At 33.8% G+C, this 20,708-nt stretch overlaps 1 protein-coding gene and 1 pseudogene across 1 annotated transcript in view; both read right to left on the bottom strand.

The window, feature by feature from the left end:
- The window catches only part of LOC104651886 (large ribosomal subunit protein eL34-like), a 40,081-nt pseudogene extending 39,787 nt beyond the window's left edge, over positions 1-294 (bottom strand).
- The window catches only part of FBXL17 (F-box and leucine rich repeat protein 17), a 533,735-nt gene that overhangs the window by 275,938 nt on the left and 237,089 nt on the right, over positions 1-20,708 (bottom strand). The window lies entirely within an intron of this gene.

The following is a 20,708-nucleotide window of genomic DNA, read 5'->3' as shown; positions in this document are numbered from 1 at the left end:
CTGAAGACAACCTCCCCAGAAGAGTGGTTGTCTTTCTTATGATCTCCCTCTGTAGTCCATAGTATGCAGGTGTTTCGAATTATGTTTTTTAGCATAAGTCATTCAATGCTTCCCCATCAAGTATAAATAATATTCTAAATTCTTGGTATAATATCCATAGTCCTTCATGCTCTGGCTTCTACTTACCTCTCTAGACCCCTCTCTCACTATGACCTCCAGGCTTATGCTGTGTTCTGGACACATCCAACTTGTCACACAGGCAATGGTCCTTCTGATCTCTCTATCTTTATACATCTTGTTTTCTCTGGAACACCCTTACTACATTCCCTTCTCCCAAAAAAACTCCTAACTCACCCATGAAGATTCAAATGAGATGCCACCTCCTCTGGGGAGCCTCCCCTACCCTTTACATATTTCCTTATTTTTCTGGCCTAGTTCACCACACTTTATTCATATATGCAAAAGGCACTCATTTCAAATTGCTGCAATTATTTGCTTTACATAGCTGCCAGGCCACTAAGACTAGAACAACATGGAGTATTTTCCAGATATTTTAAACTCTTTGAAAAATACCTGGCATAGTACCTAAATTAAGTCAATACTCAATTTTTTTTATTTGTATTTTTTATTTTGGAGATGGAGGCTCACTCTGTCACCCAGGCTGTAATGCAGTGGCACGATCTCAGCTCACTGCAACCTCTGCCTCCCAGGTTCAAGCGATTCTCCTGCCTCAGCCTCCTGAGTAGCTGGAACTACAGCCATGTGCCACCACACCCAGCTAATTTTTGTATCATTTAGCAGAAACAGGGCTTCGCCATATTGGACAGGCTGGTCTCGAACTCCTAACTTCATGATCTACCCACCTCGGCCTCCCAAAGTGCTGGAATTATAAGCTTGAGCCACTGTGCCCTGCCAATACTCGAACTTTTTTTTTTAAGTCTAAGTTATAATTTGACTATTTTCTTCTTTGTCTAATTCTACCTTAGAAATTCCATCAGAAATCTCCATCTCACTATCTTATCTATTTCCTCAACTTTTCTTTTTTTTTTTTCTTAAATTGGCCAATAGTAAATGATAAATGTCCCCTCCTATTTTTCCTACTCATTTCTATAATTAAAGCACAAAATATAGTCAAGTTTCAAATATGTTAATTTTAATATATGTCTCTTCTCTTCTGGTCACAAATCCATATGCCTGAAGGACATTAGAATCTGAAGTACTTGGGCTGATTCTTCCGTTAGAGGCCTTAGTCTTTTTTCCTCTATGGGGAAAATTGATTCAATTCAAAAATTACTGAGCAACCACAAAGTAGTCATGTCAGGTATGAAGATAACAGTTTTCCCATACCTAGCAAAAATAACTCATGACAGTGACCCTTTTATTCTTTTGAGCCCTATTTAAGCACTCCAGGATTTAGTACAATTTGCTATCTACAAGAAGTCTTTCCTAATCACCCTCTCTCTGTTGTTTGTCCTTCATGTTTAAATAAAACACAAGTATTTGGTTACACCACGGTACTCATAATTTTATTTATTAATATGTTTCCTTCTACTTGCTGTCAAATTTCTCTGTCTCTAGTTTTTGTCTCGCCTCAGGAGCAGGACCATTATTTCCTGTTTATTTCTGTGTCACTGATAGAACCTAATGCAGTGCTCTGCATACTTTATGAAGTCAAAAAACACATGTGTTATAAAAGGAAACATTACAGGACTATGATTTTCCTGATTCATGTATTAATATAGTTAATCTAAAAACTCATTGAGTTAATAGACTTTTTGTAATCAAGTTTCTAGAAAGTCAGGCTTAGATAAAAGCAAAAGAGGATGCCAGTACCTTATTAAAAATATAAATAAATTCAAGGGAATGTGACATTCCAATAGTCTCTTATCACTCTTGTTAAGTGCTCAGGGTGAGGACTGCTCAGGGTCAGATGGGAAGCTCCTGCATGACCCTGGCATGGATAATCATGTCCTGAGGTTGTGCAAGGGGAATGCCACTAGTCCCAAATCAACAAGCTCATTCTATTCATAGCCTGGAATAAATTACGCACTTCAGGGAATGGAAACTGCTATTCTCCCCAGGAGGAACCAGGGCTATGTGAACAGGTCAGAGTACCTGCCTTGGGCATGTCAGGTGCCCAGCCAGCTGTGAAGTTCTTTCTAGCCTTGCTCAGTTGGAAGCAGCATAATAGGGCCCATTGTTAACACTGAGAAAATCAGGACCCTCAACTTCAGAAAGAATGTATTTCTCTTTTTCTAAAACTCAATGAAGAAAGTTCTGGAATAAGGCCTTAAGGATCAATGAAATTGCAGCATTCATATTTTTGTCAGAAAATTAAATAAGAACATCTAATACTCCAATGAGGAGGAATTAGCTTTAGACTAACTTGTTACTTGAATTAGACATTTTGCACAAGGTTCTATGTAATGGGAATACACAATCTACTCATTTTGAACCTATTTAATCCCCTACATTATAACAACAGCAATTCCTGATCATTTCCTTATATTTTTAAATAATTCTGTAGAACAAAATTTAGTAAAGATTAACCTGTGACTGGATTTCCATGTTATAGAACTTCAAATAATAAAGAAGGTGGCCCATAACCAGTGGTATCTGATGGGTCACCCATTGGCTCCAGAACACTGCTTGATCAGGTCCTGTCATCAGACTTGCTTCATAGTATGCATTCAACATTATTGCAAACACATGCTGCATTGTGCTCTTTGTGTTGGTCTACAATTAACTTTCACCTACCTTCATTCCCACCTCAAAAAACTAGGCAGTAGGTGAAAGGAAAACAGCTTGAGAACAGGATCTTAATGTCACTTAGTGGAACACAAACTCTCTGTGAGGAAGGGGAAAGGCACAAAATTCCCCTATTCTAGTGTTTTGGAACAAAGAGGTTGATCCATAGCCTAAACAGAACTAGTTTTTGTTTTGTTTTGTTTTGCTTTTTTTCTGAAACGGAGTATCACACTGTTGCCCAGGCTGGAGTGCAATGGCACAATCTTGGCTCACTGTAAACTTCACCTCCCGGGTTCAAACAATTCTCCTGCCTTAGCCTCCCGAGTAGCGGGGATTACAGGCACCCGCCACCACACCCAGCTAATTTTCATATTTTTAGTAGAGACAGGGTTTCGCCATATTGGCCAGGCTGATCTCGAACTCTTGACCTCATGAGCCACCCACCTTGGCCTCCCAAAGTCCTGGGATTACAGGCATGAGCCACCGCACCTGGCCAATAAAACTAGTTTAAATCAGGTAGCAAAGCACCACTAGTTATCCAAAATAATGAAAAATGTGGCTTATAATAAGTTCTATAAATAATTCTATTATGTGTAATTTTTGTAAGAGATGATGTTTCAGATATGACCATTGCATATTAACTAAGATATTTTATAGAAGACAATAAAAAAACCTTTTTAACTGCATGACACAGATAAAGAAAAGCTCTATGTACCGAATATACACTTGGTTGCTATCCACAAGTAAGACTATGAAGTTCCTCTATCATTGAGAAAAATCTATTTGATACAATTATGAGTTTATTGTTTGATCTAAAAGTTTCATTGTGGCTGGATACAATGGCTCACATGAATAATCTCAGGGCTTCCGGAGGTGGAGGCAGGAGGATCACTTGAAGCCAGAAGTTTAAGATCAGATTAGGCAACATAGCAAGACTCTGTCTCTACAAAAAAATCATAAAAATCAGCCAGGCCTGGTGGCATATGCCTATAGTCCTAGCTACTCAGAAGACTGAGACAGGAGGATCCTTTGAACCCAGGAGTTTGAGGCTGCAGAGAGCTAGGAGACAGAGCAAGATCCTGTCTCTAAATAAATGTTTCACTGATGTATCCTTAATGCCTAGAACAGTGCCTTGAAGCACCCAAATACTGATTGAATAAATGAATGAATACCTACCCTTAATCACCATATGTATGTTATTTTTTAAATAAAAAGAACCAAAAAAAAAAACAAACTTTAAAAGCTCAGAAAATTAAAGGAGTTTACGATTCAGCCCTTCACTGTTAAATAATTTTTAAGTGAATAGGCTATACCATTAAGAAAATATTTTTGGTCAGGTGTGGTGGCTCACACCTGTAATCCCAGCACTTTGGGAGGCTAAGGCAGGTGGATCACAAAGTCAAGAGATCAAGACCATCATGGCCAACATGGTGAAACCCTGTCTCTATTAAAAATACAAAAATTAGCTGGGTGTGGTAACACCCACCTATAGTCCCACCTACTCAGGAGGCTGAAGCAAGAGAATTGCTTGAACCCAGGAGGTGGAGGTTGCAGCAAGCTGAGATCATGCCACTGCATGCCAGCCTAGTGACAGAGCAAGACTCCCTCACGAAAAAACAACAAAAAAAAAAGAAAATCTTTTTAATGTTTTTTGGTAACAGAATACATAAAACGATGACAAATAGAAGCACACATTTATACGCTCTACACACAGTCTTGACAAAAATGTAAAGCAAGAAAGAAAATATTTCTAGGTTATACAGAATGAGTCCATCCATATTTTAAATATAACTGTTTTTTTATATGAAAGGAAAATGCTACATAAATCTAACTGATACAAAAATATGTTTATAATTTAAAACTTTTATCTTATTTTTAAAGATGATGACAAGAGACACATTGTTACTCTATATTTTTAATATCTATTCCAACCTTAAAATTTTGCTTTCATTTGAAAGACTAATACTCTAATTCTAGGCACTAGGAGACAGATGGAATCAAATTAATAAATATTAAAAACATCTTTAAAAGGCAATGAAATATTATACTCTAAATTATAAATCATATTTTGAAAAGGGCTTATTATGTACCAGGTATTATACTAGGTACTATATATATCATAATATTAAAATATGTCGTTTTTATTTAATATAAAGTGCTAAGTATAATACCCATATATTTGACTCTCACAAAAATCCTATGAAGTAGATGGGATAGTCTCCATTTTAAACATGAAGAAGCTGAGCATACAGATATTAAATAACTTGCTGATAGGTCACATAGCTAATATACGACAAAGCCAAGATTCAAATTCAGGGTCTGGTTCCTGACTTCATGTTCTTAACCACAGTGCTATACTTCATAAACAATTACATTTTAATTTTTTGTGAAAATATCACAAATTAAATATATTGTTGGAAAATGTAAAGATTGCAAGGTTCTTCAAATGGTCTGCACCATGGACTACACCACAGTCATGTCAATGGTGACCCCTGTGACCCACACATACACCTCTAGATAGCCTCCCAGAGCCAGAAAGTCTAAGGTAACAGAAAAATCGCAAAAGGAGAGGAATAGCTAGCTCCTGCAGTGCCTGATTATCCATCCTTGCGACATTCCACCATTGTTCCTGCCGCAACTGATAAGTTGACCTTGTGACACGGGACCCTGTGGCCTGATTAACTGACCTTATGACATTCTACCACTCTTCCTGCCTCAAGTGATAGGTCAGCCTTGTAACACTGGATGCTGTGACACTCCCCTGCCCCTGGTTTACAAAAAAACACTCTAAACTGTAATTTTCCATTACTCACCCCCAACCTATAAGATCAGCTCCTGTCCCACCAACCTCTGCTGACTCTCTTTTCAGACTCAGCCCACTTACATCCAACTGAATAACAAAGCCTGTTTAGGTGGTCTCTTCATTCAGAGCACACTTAACAAAGATAACTTACAATCTTTTAATAAATCCACTTATAAATTTCCCTTAAAATATGGACTTATGTTTTACAGTAATTTACTTTACCATGAATGGGAATTGCATCCATACAGCAGGAAAGAAAAAGAAATAATCTCTAGAGAGAAATGAATATAATTAGAAAATCAACATTATAGAAATGTAAAACAAATGCCAATTGTGTGTTCATACAAAAGCAGGACCTTGAGTAACATATACTCAAAGTCAGGAAGGAAAATGCAAATGACTTAACATTGTCTGCTGCATTATTTATCTGCAAAATGCTTTACAGAAAATGCCCACGAGGAACTATCCAGACAGCACTGCCTCCTGCTTCTGCCTCTTCCTATAGTATGCTCTCATTCCTAGAGCATTTCAGAAAAGCATGTGCAAGGAAACAACATGTTCCTCACAGTCACCTCTGATTACCAAAAGTGCTATTGCACTCATTAGCCTAACATTTAGTTCATAAGAGCATCTGCTTCTGGTATCGCCAACACATGACCTTAATCTGTGGCCAAAGGCTAGGGCTGAGTGATAACATGCATTATTTCTCATGTTTTAGTGTGATTTTTACTCTTTATTCTTTGGCTGCATATAAAATTTCCTAATTCTCCATATTGGATCTTTTAGAAAAAGGTTTTCTTTTTTTGTTGTGTGATGGTTGATGTGTATGTGCTTGAGAAAGTTTTTGTCTTTTGCTTTTTTTAATTGCCACCACACAGTTTTGGCAAAACTATTTACAGGAAAGTTAAGATTTCCCAAGAATTGCTCAGATATCTCTATTTTCAATGCAGTTTTCTCCTGAAAGAAGTGCCTTAGCCTGTCAATTTCCCTCTCCCCACCTTTTTCTTTGCCCCCAACACAGGTGAAGCTCTAAAAAGCAACATGGAGCAATCTTAAAATAATTGAGAGAAACTACCTAAAGATCAGCAATCATGTGTGCAAGCCAATTCCTAAACACAAATCTTAAAATAAATGTCACTGTGGGCACTGAAATATATTCCACTACTATGTTTATATTTCCATTTGACAACTTTAATATAAACTAATTATTTTCTAGTGTTTTCATGTTACTGGATCTTAAGTAAAGATATCACCAAGTCTTTTCCTTAGAACTTACGTTCTAGGATGAAAGAAAAAAACCAGCAGTCTGAATGAAAGCAAACTCTAGTTTCATCCTATTTCAGCACACCTCAAACTGTCGTGTCATCGTCACCTTTCATTAGCTGGTATTCCCTATTTCTGTTTTCTTGTCTATATACCAATGGAGTACACACAAAAAATCACTGCTAAATATTAGATTTCGCAGATTCTGCTACTGAGAAATGGGAAAGTAAAACAGAAACGTACATTCCTAAATGATGAGTCAAAATCAGCATTTTCATATGCAAAACTATTATTTTGCATAATAATACTTGTTTTTTGCAAAACAGAATACTATTATGATGCACCACTCACAAAATGAAGAATTCAAATTTCCAAAGAACCTGGGAATGGGAGTTATTCTCCTGATCCAAACTAAAGACCACCTACCAACCAGCATTCTTTAGGAAAATATATTAAAGAATGCAGTAAGTTGAGTCAGCGACTGGAAGTTTATTTAGGGTAAAGAATCACTTTACACTCCTGTTGTTGACATTAGTAAACTGTCTTCACAAAATAAGAGATGCATATTTGCTTACACCTATTTTAGTCTATATCTTTAAAGTTTTGGCCAACTTCACCAAATGAGTCCAACAAATTCATCTTAAACACTGCAAACTTCAGGTCATCTAGATGTTAGGTGTAAACTGGGAAGAAGTAAAGGCATTTATATTTCTGAAACGAATACATATTAAGCATGGCAATTTCCTAAGATATGAGATATGTTTAAAAAAAGAAAAAGAAAAAGAACCGGAGTGATGCAAGAATACTTATTTTAATTCAATTCATGCAAATTTTTAGGTCTTTGACCTTGGCATATTTTTTTAACACCCTTGAGCCTCAGTTTCTTCATATGTAAAATAAAAAGGCTGGACTGTTATAAACGTTATGGTTCCTAAAAATTCTAAAACTCCAAACTTAAGCAAATTTAAGAATTTTAAAAAACAAACATAATTATAGTCATTTAAGCCCAGGAATGACTAAACCAGCCTACTACAGTATGCAATGGTACTGAAAACATTTCATTTTGGCTCAAAATGTTATTCTACTTTAATAAGGGTGCTACCCAGATAGTAAGCAAATACCTGTACATTGAAAATATTTTTACAGCAAGCATAAACAGTTTGACAGTAATTTGTATCATTCTCACGGGAAAATAACTTCTCCAATCTCATCTTTCTAGTCTATGTAGCAGTGCCAATTTATAGGCATATAAAATTTGAAATCTCTTCTGTGCATCAATTATAACTTACGCAGCTCCCTGAGCAGCATTTAAAAAGCAAAGAAGTGCAAACAATATTCTGCTTGCTGACATAGTAAAAAATTTAGCTAACATAGCTTTACAACTTCACAATTTAACCACAATCAAATATCCGCTTTTCAAGAAAGGAGAACGACTAGGGCAATATCCTAAGAATAAAGCCATATTCAACTAAACCATCCCTGAAATTATCTAACTAAGTTGTTCAAGGAAAAGGGCTAGAGTTTGTAAATCCGGCTAATACTATTTCTCTTTATTATCTAGGTACTACAAGCTATACAATTCTATATTTTATTTAAAAAAAAAAGAATGCTTGAAACCAAAAACATACATATTTAAGCAACATATTAGAAAACTAAAATATAATGCAACATAATTTTATCCCATTTATCCTGATGTGATTATTACATATTATATGCCTATATTGAAATATTTCATGTACCCCATAAATATATACACCTACTATGTACCTTAAATAAATAAGGGATTTTAAACTTAGGGGCTTTCTCTGCTTGTACTATACAGAAAGATGAAATAAAGCTACACAAAAATAAACTTGGAGGGCTTGAAAGTTTTGTAAGAGTTCCAGAAGAATCAATAAAAGTAGGTCATGATCAAAACTGAACAAAATGGATAACACTTTATCAGCTAGAATTTAAGTTAGCCTGGAATAAGAACCTCCTAAATGAAATATTTAGAATTTATATTTATATCTATTAGTAACTATAGGAGTATTCTATGGAGGGTGGCAAGGAAGGGGCAGGTAATGAAAGGTTTTAAACCTTTGAAAAATGGCAGTTAGTTTTGATGGAAGGTGATAGCTTTAGCAGGCTATGCTAATAGAAATTTGGGCTGATATTTACATATAATCTTCATTAGTGTTACCAGAACTATGTTATAGTTTTGTGTTGGAGGAGAGAATCCTTTTTAAGCTGGATGTGTTTATAGGTATTCAGTTATCATTCAAAAAATATCTAAACCTGAAAAAGAACCAGAAAAATCTTTTTTTAGTCGTATATGTCCTTCTATTTTCCTGGGCAGGTAACGAGGTGAAACATAACACCTGTATATTCTTACAGTCCAAAGGGCCCAAAGAGTCAACAAAAATTCTGAAAGCCCACAAGTGTAAAAATCCTATTTCTCAACTCCTTAATTTTAGATTACTCTGATGGAATGGAGTTTTGAGAATTTCCTCTAGAGCAATCATGTGCAGTTATAAGAGGTGCAGAGGCAAGTACTTTCTGGTCAGCTGTAGACTAGAGATAGTCCTAGAGTGCCCGGCTAATAGCACATGGCTTGACTAAAATACAGAGCATAATTTAGTCTCTAATTTGATCAGTTTGAAAATCAGACCAAAAAAAAATTGGGCACTAGGCTAGAACCTGGCATATAAGATATCAGTCCAAAGGCACATTTTCTTCAAAACTATTTTGGAGGTCTTGTAGATGAAACTAGATCAGGTTCATTCACTTCCCTCTATTTTCATTTAAGATTCAGTTTCTTTTGTTAAACCACTAAGCAGTTTTTAAAAATTGCCTGCTAAAGTAATAAACCTAAAAATTTCATCCAATTCAAATCAGACTATATTTACTTCAGATTAAACAAAATTTTATTAACATTCTAGACAGCTAAGACCCTAGAAGAAGAAACTGACAGTTTATATTTTTACCACCAGTCATAGCTTATTTTATCACTAATTCTTGGAGCAACTCATGCTATATAAGAACATATATATAGCATGAGTCAGCTAAAGGCCTATTTCCTAAAAGAAGGGTCAGATGACAAAGCTCACTGACTTTAAAAAGCTTTCATGGCACAATATTTTAGATGAAAATGTTTAGTCTATTCTTTAATTCACCTAAAGACACATGTAGAAAAAAAAAAATCCATTTTGAGTCAAAAGAAAATATCTTGCCAGCTGGGTGCAGTGGCTCACGCCTGTAATCCCAGCAGTTTGGGAGGCAGAGGCAGGCGGATCATGAGGTCAGGAGATGGAGACCATCCTGGCTAACACGGTAAAGCTCCATCTCTACTAAAAATACAAAAAATTAGCCAGGTGTGGTGGCAGGCATCTGTTATCCCAGCTACTTGGGAGGCTGAGACAGAAGAATCACTTGAATCTGGGAGGTGAAGGTTGCAGTGAGTGAGCCGAGATTGTGCCTCTGCACTCCAGCCTGGTGACACAGCAAGATTCCATCTCAAAAAAAAAAAAAAAAAAAAAAAAAAGGAAATACCTTGTTAAGGAAAAGAAAAAGGGGAAAAAAAAGTTTCAGCAGTCACTGAATACTTCTATAAACATCACAAAATTTCCATTTAAAGTCACCAGAAACCCTTGGGTTCCCAGTACAATTTCAATCTTGTCTTTGCTTCTGTATATTATACTTGGTATTGTTGTTTGTGTGTGTGTGTGTGTGTGTGTGTGTGTGTGTGTGTGTTTGTTTTTTAGTTTGCTTATGCGAACAATAATAAGGAGAAAAATATACATATGAAATTTTTAAAGAATTTTAAAGAAAGTAATCATAAATTTGGAAGACATCAACACATATCTTTGTAGAAGCAGCTTCCAAATTGCCTATCATTCTCACTATAGTACAAATTTAGGTTATGATGAGGCCCACAGTGATAAATCCTGATAGTCAAGAGCTACAGTAATGACTAACATCAAATCACTGTCATTGTCCTGTTCAAAACATAATAGGAAAGAAAACGGTAAAAAAGCTGTGCTGGCACAAGAGGGTTATGCCTTTTTTCTTCCTTTTTGAAATTACCATTAATGTTCTTCTCTTACTCATATAAATAGAATGCACAATCAAATTGGCATAACTAACAGGACTTTGGGTTTCAAAGATTATTGACACATTATGCTTGTTCCCTTGGGGAAACGGAGGGGCTTAGAGTTAAGAAGATGATGAGAAAAGAGAGTGCTTAGGACATGGAATGAGCTAAGAAGGGAGAAATTATGAAGCACAATATTGTTTCCAAATAATAAAATCTTTAATAGATATTTTTAAGCTCTGCCTCAAAAAATCTATAGAAAATTTGATACATACTTGAGAGCATAATTTTTAACATTTTTTAAAAAACTCCCCAAATGCCACTGGCATTCAATGAAATTAATCTAGTAAAAAACAAGCATGAATTAAAAATTAATTTTTAATATGCTATGTATAAATCCATCTAAATATTGACAAACCTTTGAATAATAATCCCCTGGTAGGACTTTCAAATCAGAGTTGTACATTTTCATAAAACAATGTGTTTTTTGTTTTCTCTATACATCAATTAATTATTAAGAATTTCTCACTGGGTGCAGTGGCTCATGTCTATAATCCCAGTACTTTGGGAGGCTGAGGTGGGTGGATTACTTGAGATCAAGAGTTACAGACCACATTGATCAACATGGTGAAACCACATCTCTAATAAAAATACAAAAATTAGCTGGGCATGGTGGCTCATGCCTGCAATCCTAGCTACTGGGGAGGCTGAGGCACAAGAATCACTTGAACCTAGGAGGCAGAGGTTGCAGTGAGCCGAGATCACACCACTGCACTCCAGCCTGGGAAACAGAGCAAGACTCTGTCTAAAAAAAAAAAAAAAAAAAAAAAAAATCTCTTTAATCCTCAATTTATCAGAAAATGTAACCAACTTTCAGTAATCATTTTTTGTTTTCACTGGATTTCCGTCTGTGATGGAGGCCAATGTTCCTCATTTGAGGAATTGTGTTCTCTAATATAAGCAGTCAGTTGTGCTACTAGGGACTTTTTTATTCAACTAGCCTGGCTCAGCTTCAGTACTAAAAACGCTATTACATTATGAAAGAAGGCTACAAAACAGATGAAAACTGAAAGAGTTAATATACCAACAATTATTTGTCACCTTATTGTAACTTGCCCTATGGCACACAGAAACTACAAAAAACTGCAACTATGAGTGCTCCCTCTGAACACAACACACTTTGGATGGTTTGGCATGATAACTGATTAAACTACCAAATTCAACAAGAGTCTACAAAGCACAGTTAAAAATTATGTGAAGATCTACAGCACATTTTTATTTCAAGCAGTTTAAAATTTTAATGAGATACAGATCACTCAACACTAGCTAAAGAAAGCAACTGGGAAACACCAGGGAGTACAGCTACACATGCATATTTCTATAGAGCATACCAACTATAAGGAAAACAAACTTTACAAAAGTGTATATAAATTCAACAGGAATATCTAGATATTTAAATATTTGCAACAAAATAATGAGCCCAACCAAGCTCAATTACTACATTTATGTTCATAGTATGTAGGAATTCATTTCCCTAAAACTATTTAAATGGGATTTTTTGGTTGATATAACTTTTAGGTAAATGTTATACCAATTATGACTGAGAGAATTACATACTCAGAGAATTGTATCAAATAGATTGACTTAAAAACTCATTCTATGATCTTGACTATTGTTAGCAGAAAAATCTGAATTTCAGTATTTTCTTTCAATGGTAAGCAATCAATCTACTGATACTGTATCCTGATGGAGCACGTGAGTTAAGAATGAGAGAACCAAAAGAAAGGCTCTTTCAGTACTGTCTTTTCAAGAACTGGGATTTTACCAATTTGTTCTGCAGTTGTATAGGCTGTCAAGTGTTATGAAATCGATGCAATGTATTCACTAGTTGTCAGTCACAGGATGACAGTATTGTAAATTAAGGGAATGCATCTTCAAGCAGGGTTGCATACACAGATTTCTAAGGAATCTATCTGTAGTCTGATTTACATTCTTAAAATAGACAACCTACCACTATCTGTCGAAAAGTCTCACAGGTATGAAATTGTCTAATTGAATATCATTTTCTTTTAGAATCAAAGTAGGCTCCCATTTAGCTTCAATCACTTTGCAGTTTTAACCTTAATATTTTCTATACAGTGAAAACGAGTCAAAAGACTTCAGGAATCATTTTGAATAACATTACTTATTTAAATCTGTCTCTACTGAGATGAAAATTAGTGAGTAAAAATATGTCATGGTAGTTACATAACTCCTGAGAATACATCAAATTGCATTTCTTAAAGCAGTAATTCATTACCATAATAGATTGCTAAAATCTATTCCAAAACCGCAATAGAACAAAGCTTTTCAAAATAAATAAAAATAATTATTGGCAGGTAAACTAAGATCTTTTACATTTAAAATAATATTAAATTACCATTTTTTAAATAAGGTTGTTCAAGAGGCTGTTGCATAGTTTTTTTAATCTAAATAAGCTATTTCTTTTAACTACATTTACTTAATAATCTAATAAAAAGTGATCAGACAATTGAGAATCAATACAAGTTCTGATAAGTCTCTATAAAAAATTCTACATTTTATGATTGTTTTATTAAAATAATATTTTAGAAGGAGAAAAATTATTTCAAAGGAAGAATAATCATACATAAACTGTTTTTATTTTTCATGTTCCCTTTAAGACTTTGTCATACACTTTTATATAACTATAAACATAATAATAAATATAATTTACTTTTAAAATATAATTTTTATCATAGGTGAGAAAGAAAACACTAAAAAGGTTTTGTGAAGTCAAAACTGAGACTTGGCTTAGGAAAGAAATGACAGGAAGAAAAAAAAAAAAATCTCCCTTTCATATGTACATGTGAACTCTACTTCTAACCCAAGAATCACAAACCTTAAAATTAGCAGAAAATCTCAAATCTTAGTAATCAAGACGCTGTGAATGGGAGTGGAAAATAATAACAATATTCAAAAATATCTGGATATAGTAATATAATTTTAGGACATACCCCTAAACCCACAATAGAATGATTACTAGGCCTGTGGATAAGATGTCAGGGGCTGTTATTACATGCAATTCAATTTAAATAAATAAAGAAAACAAAAAGTATTTCAAGATTTTAACTTGGTTAATAAAATGTAAAAACCCAGAACAAGCTCATTTGTAAAGATAGCTTCTCTGTATGTTGAAAATATCTCAAACCAATTCTTTTCTATTGCTACCTTACAGGAACATTTATTAATTTCTAGGTTGATAAATGTTAAAGAATGTCTGCTTTAATATCCTTCTTTATTTTTTTAACTTTATATAGACTGTCAATTGTGTAAGATTTATGGGCTCAAAGATGGCACAACCACATTAGCCAGGTGTGCTGAGATTAGGATAGCTCTTATAAGTTCAGTTAATAATACCATATTATTGGGTCCTAATGTAAAAGACTGACTTTGAAGTTCTGGTCCTCATCTTACAATATTTCTCATTTAGATTTTGTTTCTTAAGAAGGAAGACAGAATAAGTAATTTTTTCATTGCTCTGAATTTTTCAAGTCTCTCTAAATCTTCAAATTTCAGAAAAACAGCAAAACTCAAGAAACATAGTTTCCATATAAATCTCTATGTAATTCTCAACTCTGTTACTGAAATAAATAACCTATTTCAAACAGAAATAGGAAAAATTTTGCAGGTTTGGATCTATGCCTGTTTTATGTCTATTCTGACACAAACTTCTTGGTTCAAGTTATTTCCAATACCAGTAAATTATTATTTCCTGGTTACATTAAAAGGCTCCTTGAGCATCTAATGAATCTTAAATAATAAATGTGTTTCCTTGACTATTCACCAGTGGAAGTTCTGAATTTATTATAAATAAATATGTGACTGTTTGGTAACAGTATTTTTCTATAAGAGTGATTTTGTGAAAGATTTGCAAGCAGCCCAAGAATTCAGTTACCCAAATCACAAATGAAGAGACCTCCTGAGTCTTCATTAATAGGATGACTATAAATGATTTAAAATTGCAGTGAGGTGGATGCATCTATGAAAAGATAACTTACATGGGCATTATTGGTTTTAATAATGAGAACCACACTTTTAAAGAAAATTCTAATAAAACATTCCATTAGGGGGGTTAAAAAATGGGGTGCGATTTACTTCTTACCAACTAATTACCACTGTGAATTCCCTTATATTCTCAGAGCAGCAAGAGAACACATTTTCATCAAAATATAAATCGTTACTATAGAGGGAATTTCAAACATTGATTGATTAGTAAGAAAAAGTTATTATAGTATTTGTTATAATTATGAATGCTAATTATTAGATAGCTATAGTAATTATGGTTCCATTATAACTTGTAGCTTTCTCTTATAAAAGTTATCTCAATAAATGTAAAGGCTAAATTTTCAGGTTTTATTTTTACAAAATCATTTTAATTATTTAAGAGTAACTGACACATACATTTGCATGTACAATCATATTCAATCTAGTATTTTACCAGAAGGATAATCATGAGTCCTTCCAAAATGAATTATTTCATATTAACCTTGACTGAAGAAAGTCCTTTTTAAGAAATGCAAAAGTGTAAACAATTCACACAGCTCTGTTAAATCAAAATTATCTCTTACAGATAGATAGCAAAGACCACAATAGACCAAGATCTGTGTTTGCTATGTTACATGCAGAAGAACAGAAACCCCTAATTACTTTATACACTAATGCTCACATCTTGTTAATAGATATTAACCAAAATGAACATTACTAAGGAAAATGTGTTTATTATAAGGGAATAAATAATATTTTGTTCTATATAATATGTTGTATATATAACAAACACTGAAAAATTATGTAAATAATATTTTCTCTTTAAAAATTCAATCAGGGAAATTTTATTTTCTAATTGATTTGATTAGCAAGTACAAAATGTCTGCATTTTAGTAAGCTTTCAGTAAACAATGTTTTACAAAATACCTTTGCCTTCATTATTACCTCCTTTTGACAGATACTTTATCTGACTAAGTAATAATGATGGTCTCACCATACAAAGCAGTATCTGATTTCCCAGGTCAGGCTGTAAAAAGATCACTAGGACCACTGAAGTTTACATTGCCAGCCCTTACCCACACTCTGTATTTCCAAATAAGCATAAGAACATCTCTGTTCCACTATCAGTTTACCTCTAACCTGGCATATAAACATGGAACCAAAATAAAGAAATGTTATAATAGCAGGGGGGAAAATAAGAATTTTAAGTGCCTTCAAAGAGAGAAATAGAAATGGTTAAGCAAACTGATAAATGCCCACTCCAATGCATATTGGAAAACAATAATCATCATTAATATGATCACTGAAGATTCTAGAAGAATGCAAAGGCTAACAGTAAAACTGTATAAGCACTATGATGATAATTTTAAAAGCATTATTCATAAAGAGGTAGAGGAAAAGCATAAAAAATTATGAAATTTTTGAAATGAATTTTAAACTTGCCCCATAAACTACCTCCTCTTAATCTTTTTCCATCTGTTCGTATACCTAAAATTTTTTTATATAAAGTTTGGCTCTTTTTTTTTCTTCCAGGGGTCTCCAACTACTACTATACCTGGGGGAGGTGGCCACAAATGAGATATTCATACACTGTATTTAAATATTAATAGTTTATACATTTGAATTCTATCTGCCACATTAGCCTTACATATAAGCAGCAATAATAAACTATTTGAAATTATGAGAGAAATCTGAAGTATATATTTTATTTACTCCATTCATTCATTCATTCAGAGCACAAATGAACAGTGAGTTTTAGGACTGAATTTTAAGTTTCCTGAGAGCATCACTGAATTCCTACCACGATGACAGGAATCAAGACAGCATACAGAGATCTGCTGGAAGAGAGAAAGAAATGGAGGGCTGAGAAGAAAGGAAGGAAAATAGGTTGGTTTGTATGAAAGCAAAGAAAAGGAAGAGGGAAACAATACAAAAAGAAGAAAAGACAAAAAATGTAGGGTTTGGAGTCAAATATCTCAACTTGAATTCTGTCTCTATTCTTACCGACTGCAAAATTTCAAATGTATTTTACCTTTTATGCTCCCATTGCCTTGTCTGTAAAAATGAGTCAAATGAGTTGGCACATGTAAAACATTCAGCAGAAGTCTGATACACAGTAGGTATTCCATAAATATCAGCTGCTCTATTAATGGCTCGGTACACTTGGAAGAATATATGTTTTTAAATAACTTCTAATGTTCTAATACTATAAATTTAAGTATTGGCAGTAAGACAAGGTTAAAAATTGGCTGTCCTTATTAGCTATTTTGAAGATACATTACCATTATTTACAAAAGTCTAACAATCTAGCTTCATTTCTTCCAAAAATGGCAAAAAACAATTAATAGTGATTCTCAAGATAATGCCAATGGCAAAGAACTCTAGTATTTGCTAAAAGACCACAATATTCCACTAAAGGGAAATTATGTGAACAACAACAAAAAAACCCAAACTCTTACATTTCATCTAAAAATCAGAGCTGGAAGCAAACCTATGAACATATATGGAGTTGTAAACAGAGAAAATCTATCAGGAGAGCTAAAGTGAATCCTTCGTTTTAAGAAATTATTTCATAATGTAAATAATTCCCTATTCCCTTTGTCTGGTTTTTACTTTATAATTTAATACATGAGGTTTTCTTAAACTGGGGACATAGTTGTATTTCTAACCACAAGTTTTTAAATAACAGAAAGATGTAATTTCAGAAAAAGACACATAAAAATCCAACTTATTTTTTCCCCCAAAACCACATATCTGAACTGCAGCCACTCTTTCTAGGATAACAGACTTCTCTTTCTAAAATGAGCCCAGCTTAGTGTAGTGAAGGAAAGAAAAGCACGGTTGTATCAGGAGAGGTACCACAGAGAACTAACAATGTGACAAGAGTAAATATTTGAAGAAATTCCCCATGAAGTAGAACATTTGAAAACCATACATATGTGTACTATATTGATGTATCTGCTGATTTTCTATCCTAATTCCAACATCCGCCAGGCTCCTGAATTCCCCATAGGTTGGCAGCTTCTTCTGCAGAAATCCTCAGATGATGCTTTGTCTCCCACTTCTACAAATGAAGCTTCTCCTGCATTTGCTTTTCTTTCTCCCCCTTATTAGCAAAAACAGCTGCTATGGAATTTGTAGTGCTTAATAAATTTGTATTTTAATAATGACATCATCTAAATATATTTTGGTCATTAATACTAAAATAAAAAATATTACTGTTATCCCTCATGTTCTAAAGTAATTTAATCAGAAACTCACAGACTCAAAAAGGGTAGCAATATATGTAGTGGTAGCTTCAGAATTTCACTGAAGAAGGGGTCTGGGGACATCAATCAGGTGAAAGGAAGAGTACCAATGGATATCATCGGCTAAGACCCACAAAACACAGCTTACAACAGCTCCTTCATATTTAACGGGGATAGTTTCAATAAGAACTAGGAGTGAAGGTGGGAACAAGGGTAATATTTACTCACATGTGCTGTTTCTGTTCCAGGTAATTTCACCCTTACATGTAAAAGGGAAAGAATTATGCAAGCATCTGGATCCTGATCAGAAACTACCTTAACTAATATCCCTGGAATCAAACCATGTTTATAAGAGATTCAGTAATCCACTAACATTTTAAAGTACATTTATCAGTAGTGAAGTGAACACATCTAGATTTTTTTTGTCTATCTTCCTTCATAATTCCTCACACTCCTAAAAAATTTCTTTCTGAGTAAACAACAAGGAACTTAGGCTACACATGGAATTTTGAAAAATCCAGAGAAAGGTGGGGAAAAAAAGGTCTTCGTTCTAAATGCCATTTGTATTTGGCATTCCTCTTCCTCTTAATTTTAGATTTAGGGCTTATGGAGTTCAGAAGCAGAAGAATAAGACAGTTATTTCCTCTCCAATCAGTCACTCTAAACTTCATGATAAACTGCACATATCTGTAAAATGAAATTCTTTAGATGAATTATTTTGGGAAGCATCAGAATGGAGGCAAAGAAGTTCTAAAATGTTCATCTTTTCTTCACACTATCCAGGTGTCAATGCCTCCAATATAGTTCTCTGTAGGCCATGGCAAGTATAAGGGGTATTTCAATTATCAACGAGCAACAATGGTTGCTGTTTCAAAATAGGAGGAAAAACAAGTTGAATTATTTTGGGGAAGAAACAACATAAGATGACTTCTGAAGAAAATTTTTTTGTCAACTGAAAATATGAATAAGTATGCTGTTTATACGTAAAAGACAAATATGCAGATAGGTCAAACCTTTTATATTTGGAGATGGGAAAACCTTAGACCCTTTTTTGTATTTATGATCTTAACTCTTTAATTCAAATTACTACTGGTTAATGTTTCTTGAATCATTCATTTATCCTGAATAAATTTCCTTTATTCTCGCAAAAAAAGAAAATAACAAATAAATTTTAAGCTTAGTAAATATGAAAAATTAGGCATTCAAATAAAAGATCCAAAACTACCACATCACAATGATAGCAAGTTTCTCTAACACATTTCTGGGTACGCTATAACACCAAGTTAACACAATGATTTTTCTTGCTCCAAAGTGGGTTGTGGACATAAGAACTAGTTTTTCTTGCTCAGTCAAGCAATATAGAGCAAAGGATTCTAGTCAAAGAAACAGCTATGAATAGCTTACTGCAGCCAATCCATACAAACATACAATGTGATATTTAGTGGTACCTTTCTTACACCAAAAAAGATATATACTAATACACAAAACTGATTCCTCAGAAAAAAGTTCATAATTATATTAAATTTGCACTGTGAATAAAGCCCATCTGCAAAAACATACGAGTGCTTGGTAAACCCCAGAAATTTCTGTGAGTGTTTATTATTAAGAATGTGGTCTAAACTCAATAGGAAACCTCGTATTTCTGTTACTATGAAAAATTGCTTTGATCATTCCACATTTTCTTAATATAGCAAAAAAGGAAGATTTGGTGAATCCAGAATATCACTGATGTTATTTTGAAACAAATTTTAATTAATTACTTGAAAACTATAACTTAAAACTGTATATTTAAAGAAACAGTAACATTCATTTCAAATTCCAAGAACTCATTTTGATGATCAGATAACATCATTCAATCTTTTAAACAAAGAGTAATAAAATTTAAAAACCAGAGTTATCAGAAATGCTATATTAACTTATAGTATTATCAAAGTTGCCATAGCTTAATTCTCTATGAACTAAATATATCTCTTTTAAGATGACAATCATAATGTTAATCACGAAACATGGAAAAATCTTGAAATGTCTTTGGCATTTTTAAGAAGGATAATTACATTCAGTGTAATCTCTTACAAGCATACTTTATTTCATTCTAACTCTATGGAAATTGGTTATCTGCACATGATACATAGCAGGTGTTGGCAAGCCAAGGCTGTTTTTTTTTAATTATTATTATTTATTTATTTATTTATTTATTTATTTGTAGGGGGAGGTAAGAGGATCAGCCACTGCTTTCTCTCATGCATTATTTGGAAGAGCCTCTCCTCCCTGATCTCTGCCTAAAGTCATGGCATGTTGCTCCTTATCTCCCCACCACCTACTTTCACAGAATCAGACACATCACATAACATTCGTGTTTTTAAAAATTGGCATGATCACCTATTAGTAATCATGCATGAGAATAAAGTGGCATGCCACTTTTGAAAAAGCTGCCATAGATGATAACTGCCCACTTAGAAGATTATTTCATTATTCCAGAGCTTATCATTGTCCAGCAATTACTTGCTTCAGAAAATGTACTCTACTTGTG

Source organism: Saimiri boliviensis, chromosome 1, assembly GCF_048565385.1.
Source record: "Saimiri boliviensis isolate mSaiBol1 chromosome 1, mSaiBol1.pri, whole genome shotgun sequence".
In the NCBI taxonomy this organism is placed as follows: domain Eukaryota; kingdom Metazoa; phylum Chordata; class Mammalia; order Primates; family Cebidae; genus Saimiri; species Saimiri boliviensis.
Note: the sequence above shows the minus strand (reverse complement) of the source record. Positions and strands in the feature narration are given on the sequence as shown.